Source organism: Vidua macroura, chromosome 10 (assembly GCF_024509145.1).
Source record: "Vidua macroura isolate BioBank_ID:100142 chromosome 10, ASM2450914v1, whole genome shotgun sequence".
Lineage (NCBI taxonomy): Eukaryota > Metazoa > Chordata > Aves > Passeriformes > Viduidae > Vidua > Vidua macroura.
The window spans coordinates 5,015,338-5,021,506 of record NC_071580.1 but is presented as its reverse complement, the minus strand read 5'-3'; positions in this window follow the sequence as shown (position 1 = coordinate 5,021,506).

Sequence of the window (6,169 nt, the reverse complement as noted above, 5' to 3'; positions counted from 1 at the left end):
GAAGAACCAGGATACATGGTATTAAACTTACCACCCAGCCAAGGGGCCATACAAATGTAACCTGCTGCTCACTCAGTGGCTAGATGTGATCACACCCCCTCAATCTCAAGAACCAGAACAGCAGCAGGCCACAGTTTTACATTTCTCCATTTGAACTACAATTATTGCCACAAGAGCCAATTTCATGTTGGGCCGTTTCTTGTTCTTGTTGTAATTCATCATGAGAAGACGTGAAATCTGAGATGCCTCAGCAAGGCACAGTCCATGAATATTACAGCACATGGCTCTGACCTTTTCAGTTTGCTTTGTGGTGTGATTGGCCAACTGTTCCTGTCCTCCCCTGTTAACCACCCCATTAACCTGGGACGAAAAGGTGGAATGGACAGACAATTAGCCAGCAGAATGCTAAAAAGGTTAATGCAGGAGCTCACAGCCTTGGCTTTCTTGAGCTTCAATGGGTATTAAGATTCTGCAATTTCTTTCCTCTTTCAAAGTCTGCAGGGAAGAAACAAGAATTCACACAAGATGAACTTTGTTCTCATTTCAGATCATAATCATGTAGCTCCTCTCAGATATCGCACTTGGATGATTCCAGCGTATGCGTGAATAAACCAAGAAGAATGTTTATTTTTACTGCTCTCAATATGGAGAATATTCAATTAAAGTGGTGAACCTTTTCTCTGAAGCTGGCCATTCTTGAGCAAAGGAAAACTGGGGAGAGTATGGCAGAGCAGCTCCAAACCACAGCCTTCTTTCAAAGGTTGCTCTTGCTACGCGAACTACTCAAGCTGTTATTCCAGTGATTTCCTACTCAGAGAGAGCAAATGCTGGGATTTTGACATCCTGTGGGCTGTGAGCTGCAGAAAATTTCATCTCAGTACTCATCAAGACTATGAGGACAGGTAGAGCTCACATATTCAAGCACATGGAGAATGTGAGGCACAGTGGGTCAAGTGAAAATGCCCGTTGAAAGCAACTGCCCCATTTCTCTGGATAGCTACACATTTTAAGATCTCCCAATATCTTTTTTTCTTGAAACATAAAACCATTATGAATGACACAGAGTTACAGGTAAGTATCAGAAACTGTTTTCTGAAGCCTTGTAGTCAAAAGTCCTAATTTCACAATTTCACATGAGCTTCTTTTGCTCGGAAAGGTTCTCTAACCAACACTCCAGTAGTTTGTTTATGACGACCTGGGATAGTTTGTTTTTCAGACACTGCCATATTCTTGTCTTTGTAGAAATGTGTTGCTCCGAGTTACTATTGCTAGCAATGCTACAAAATACTTTAGATGGAAGCAAAGAAAAAAGGACCTTTTTGACACCCTTTGGAAGACCAAATTTTACATTTATTACGGGTAGTGACCGCAATAACACAGAGTCCTTTTTATTACCTTCCACTAATAATATATTCTCTATTTTGCTTAAGGTGAACAATGATATTCAGACAGGAAAAATTACTAACAAGGAAAAGATAAAGCTTTAAATTATAAAAATGACTTGATAGTTTCTCTCTGTAATACATTTTAAGTCCAGAAGGGACCATTAAGATCACCTATATGCCAAGGATTTTTACACTGTGCTTTTTGATATATGGGATCTCAAGTATCATACCATTCCTTTTGACCCTTGTTCTTGAGCACTATCTCTGATGGATTTTTATAAACTGCATATTGAAATATTCACATGCTTAGGGGCCTGCTCACAAACTGAAAGATATTAGAGAAGCATAATTTCTTTTCAGAAGAGCAGTCTTTTTTTTTTTTAAGAAAAAAGTTTTGCTGTATTTCTGTAAAAGGTGAAAGAAAAGTTTGTCAGGCAACAATGTCTTGGATTTTAAAAGACAGGTGGCAATTTTAATGAGTTCTAATTCTATGTCTGGGATAAAACTGAATATTTTTGGGCATTCAGCAAGAGTTATAACAGTTATGCCATTTACAGGCTCTCCATTACTCTACCCATTGCCATTCAGCAGCAGACAGATACCATCATGAGAAGAATTGCCAACCTCAACAGCTGATCTCTACCACAAATTAAAACATATCACAAGTTAGGAGAGTACTGATCTTGTCAAGAATCAGATTAAATTCTGGGTATGTTGAATAGAAAAGGAAAATAAAGAGAAAGGAAATCAATCCATTCCTGCATTTGTTCAACTGTGTGAGTGACGTGGGGAGTCACTGTGGCAGTGAATGAATCGTCCCTCCCTGCAGATAAAGGATTAAAACTCTCTTTGTTCTGTGTGCTCATTTAAGGAGGGCTGAGGTGATCCATAAGGGAATGGGAGTGGCAGGAACCACGGAGTCCTTGTGCTGCTGTCGTGGTTGAACTCAGCCCCACGCAGCCGCTCGCTCTCCCAGGTGGGAGGGAGAGCGAATCAGAAGAGCAAAAGTGTGAAAACTTGTGGGCTGAGATGAAGACAGTTTAGTAAGGGAAGGAAAAGCCATGCACACAAGCAAAGCCAAACAAGGAATTCATTCCCCACTTCCCATGGGCGGGCAGGTGTTCAGCCATCCCCAGGAAAGTTGTAACAGTGACTTTCCATCACACACAACGGTGACTTGGGAAGACAAAAGCCATTGCTCTGAACATTCCCACTTCCTTCTTCTTCCTCAGTTTTATGCTGAGCACGACATCACATAGACTGGAATATCCCTTGGGTCATTGGGGTCAGCTGGCCTGGCTCTGTCCCCTCCCAAATCCTTGTGCCCCCCTCTCGCTGGTGGGGTGAAAGTGAAGAGCAGAAAAGGCCTTGGCTCTGTGGGCTCAGTGTAAGCCCTGCTCAGCCATAACCAAAACATCCCTGAGTTATCCACAGTGCTCCCAGCACAAATCCAAAGCACAGTAACACATCAGCTACTGTGAAAAGAATTAACCCTACCCCAGCCAAAACCAGCACAGCTGCCTTGAACACTTTCTCCCCAAAGCCTCGTTTATTGCAGCATAGCAGCAACTTTACTTTTGAAATATATTTATCAACCACTATTGTTAAATGTGCCCAAAGAACTTTTATTTTCCAAAGGGAGGATAAATAACATCAGCTTTCACATATCAACAAACAAGGAGAGAAAAAGCTTTTTTTGTTAAGACATGGAATGTCACTTTTTGTGGGAGTAATAGCTGGAGGTGCATAAAACCAAATTCTGCCATTTAATTAGTAATCAGCAGTGATCTGTTACTCAGAGTTACTGTAATTCATGAACTGTTAAGGCAAAGCAAAAATGGCAAGTAATTAGACTGCATCCATTAGAGCTTCCCCAGCACACACTTATACAGCCAGGGTTTCAATCGGAGGCAGAAGTGGAAGTGTGAAACTCCTTAATATATTCCACTTTTTAATTAGCAATCAGTGCTGATTTGTCAGCCATACTAACTCTAATGCATGAGCCATTGAAACACAGAAAAAAGGCACACTTTCAAAACCATTTATGCTTATATTTATATTCCCTCCAGGCTGAAACATTGGAGAAACCACTGAAATGCCATCAGAGAGCAGTGCAAAGTGTGTAGGAGTTCACAATCCAGCACAACCACTGCATCACTGATGGTTTGGGTGAAGACACAAGTTGAGTATTTACAAGAGGCAGTTGGCATGTCCATGCACTCACCAATAAACATTAATAAGCATTACCTTTGTTAACGGTACACAACTCAAAATCTCCATGAGCTCAAGTATTACTGTTTATATTCCACTCAACTCCATTTTAAAGACTCCATTAATAAATTGATAGCCTGCTTACCAGGTTGTTACATTTTGGATGGAGAAGGGGGTGAGAGAAGTGTAAAAAGTCCTCCTTTGCCTGATCTTCAGAGCTGCCAAAGAAACCTGAGCAGGAGCAGCAGAACACAGCCTGCTCCTGGGCTTTGGTAGGTGCAAGATTTTACTTCCCCCAAGCCAGGATGGGCTCTACAGCACTCCTGAGACTGAGCAGCAAAACTGGGTACTCCAGCATTAGGCCAAGAGCCTCTTCTTCTTCAGCCCTTAAAGAAATTGAGGAGCTGGGGGGAAGAGGGGGAATGAGGTGTAGACATTCTCCTCTTTTTACCCATGTCAGTATAAATATCAGAAGTTTAATTCCTTAATTTCACTCATATAAAGTACATGCACTAGGCTTCCCTACAGGGGGCAAAAATAAAAGGCTGCTTCATATACATTTGTAAGAACCTTTTGTTTATCTAAATACACAAACACATGCATATTTTTATATATAATAGCTTACTTCAAAAACAGAGGGTAGCTCCCACAATAGTCAGGCTGTTCTTGAAGTCAGTGTCAGTGTATGGATCAGCTGATAAAGGCATCAACACAGCTTAAACTAATTACAATTTGCAGGTAGGGTGGTAATTGCACTTCTAACTGCCTAAATTAAGTATACAAAGGCCTGATTGCATTTGTATAGAGGCTGACAGGATATCCTGTGCCAGCTGAAAATTCTGCCCTCACTAGTGGTAATGTTCTTAACAAAAAATTGCTGTTGTTTGCCTAACATCTGACAAAGTGACATCTATTTCACTACATGTTTAATTAGTTTGTTTTCATGGTGCTCCTGTTTCCATTTCAGCTTTCCTTACTGCTGGGAGCCGGCAGGTTTCTGGCTCTGCACTTAAAACAGGTCCCAAGGCAAAGAATGTGGCACCAGCTTGCCTTCACCCTCAGCCAGCATTTTCAGCTTTCAACAGCTTTTGTGTTTTTAAAGAACATTCTAGCTGCCCCTCTTTGTCTCTGAGGACTGGCTTTCAGGGGCTGTAAACATCCACCTCGCAGAGGAGTTTGCAGCTCCTGCGTTTGAAACAGCAACTACTTCTCTGCAAAGCACAGGTCAAGCTGTCCTGTTGAATCTACCACAAATTTGGAAACCGGTGCTCTCGAGCAGCTGTTAGATGTCCGCCTTTTCCCTTTGAACAAGAACCTATAAAAGATTAACCATGTTAGGCCATTAATGCTTTAATAGTTTGTGAGTGTACATTTATGAATTCTAGGCTCCAACCTCTGTTCCAGACTTTCTCCAGTCTCTTCTTGGGGCTCTTCTAATTTTTTTAAGCAACAAACAAGCCCTTGCTTCCTTAAACATCACACCACCAAACACCCACCTAAAAGAAGACCTTTTTCTTTGGCAGCTGTCCTTCAATTACCAATTTAGAGCACTGGTTAAGAGGATTCTTGTAGCACTGAGAGCAGCTCACTAAGCTGTTTTTGTACAGCCCACAAGAAAAGGTTGTGTTTTAAACAAAGACCATCTTTTGAACTCCTCTTCAGAATTCCAGTTTTTCTGAATGACAAAACTCTGTATGTTGAACATGTGTTGATGCTGTAGCAGAGATGTTAGAAAGAAATGTCCTTTTTATCCCAGTATTTTTTCCTTAAGAGTTGCAGAACAGATCTTATAGTTTTACAGTTCAGAAATCTCAACAGAAAGACTTAGAAAATTATACTGAATTCTACTAAACTGTCCAAATTTGAAGTTTAAAAAATTATTCAGGAGATGTGAATTGTCTGTATCATGGCTGAGGCTAGGTGTTGTACACAACCAGATCCTTAATGCTACTCAGTAAGTCACATCCCATGGGGTGAGATGGTAAAAGTAACATTGTTTACAATTCTGGTTTGGGGAAGCAGTCTCACTTCAGATTTCAAAGAACACCAGCCAAAATACCCTCCAAAATTATGTACTTATTCCAATGATACAAGTACATCTAACACTGGAAATATAAAAAATTCTGAAAAATTTTGTAAAAATTCCTTATTTTGACTTGTTTCTGTTACTCTGGATCACCTTTTTAACTCAGCAAGTTCATTTCCACCTCCCAACCTGTTCTGTCATCTTACTTAAGATTTTGCTGCTGTGTTTCAGCTGTAAAACACACTCCCATTCCCTTCCCACTCCATCGAGAGAAATACTGAGCAGACCATAACATTTGTTAACAGTCCACTTATTTTTTCATAGAAGTAGGAGCAGCTCTTGCTGAAACTTGACATAACAGGCTGAGATAAAGCATCTACAATGTAAGAGTGGATAAAGTCACACCAGAAGCTGGTATAGCCTTCCTCCTTCTCCAGGAGTCAGCAAGTCTGGGCAGAACTGGCTCCTCCATCACAATGTGCAACAACTGAAGAGCAGGACTCAGCACCATGACAGCTTGAGGGTGCTGTAAGTTTGCACACAAGTT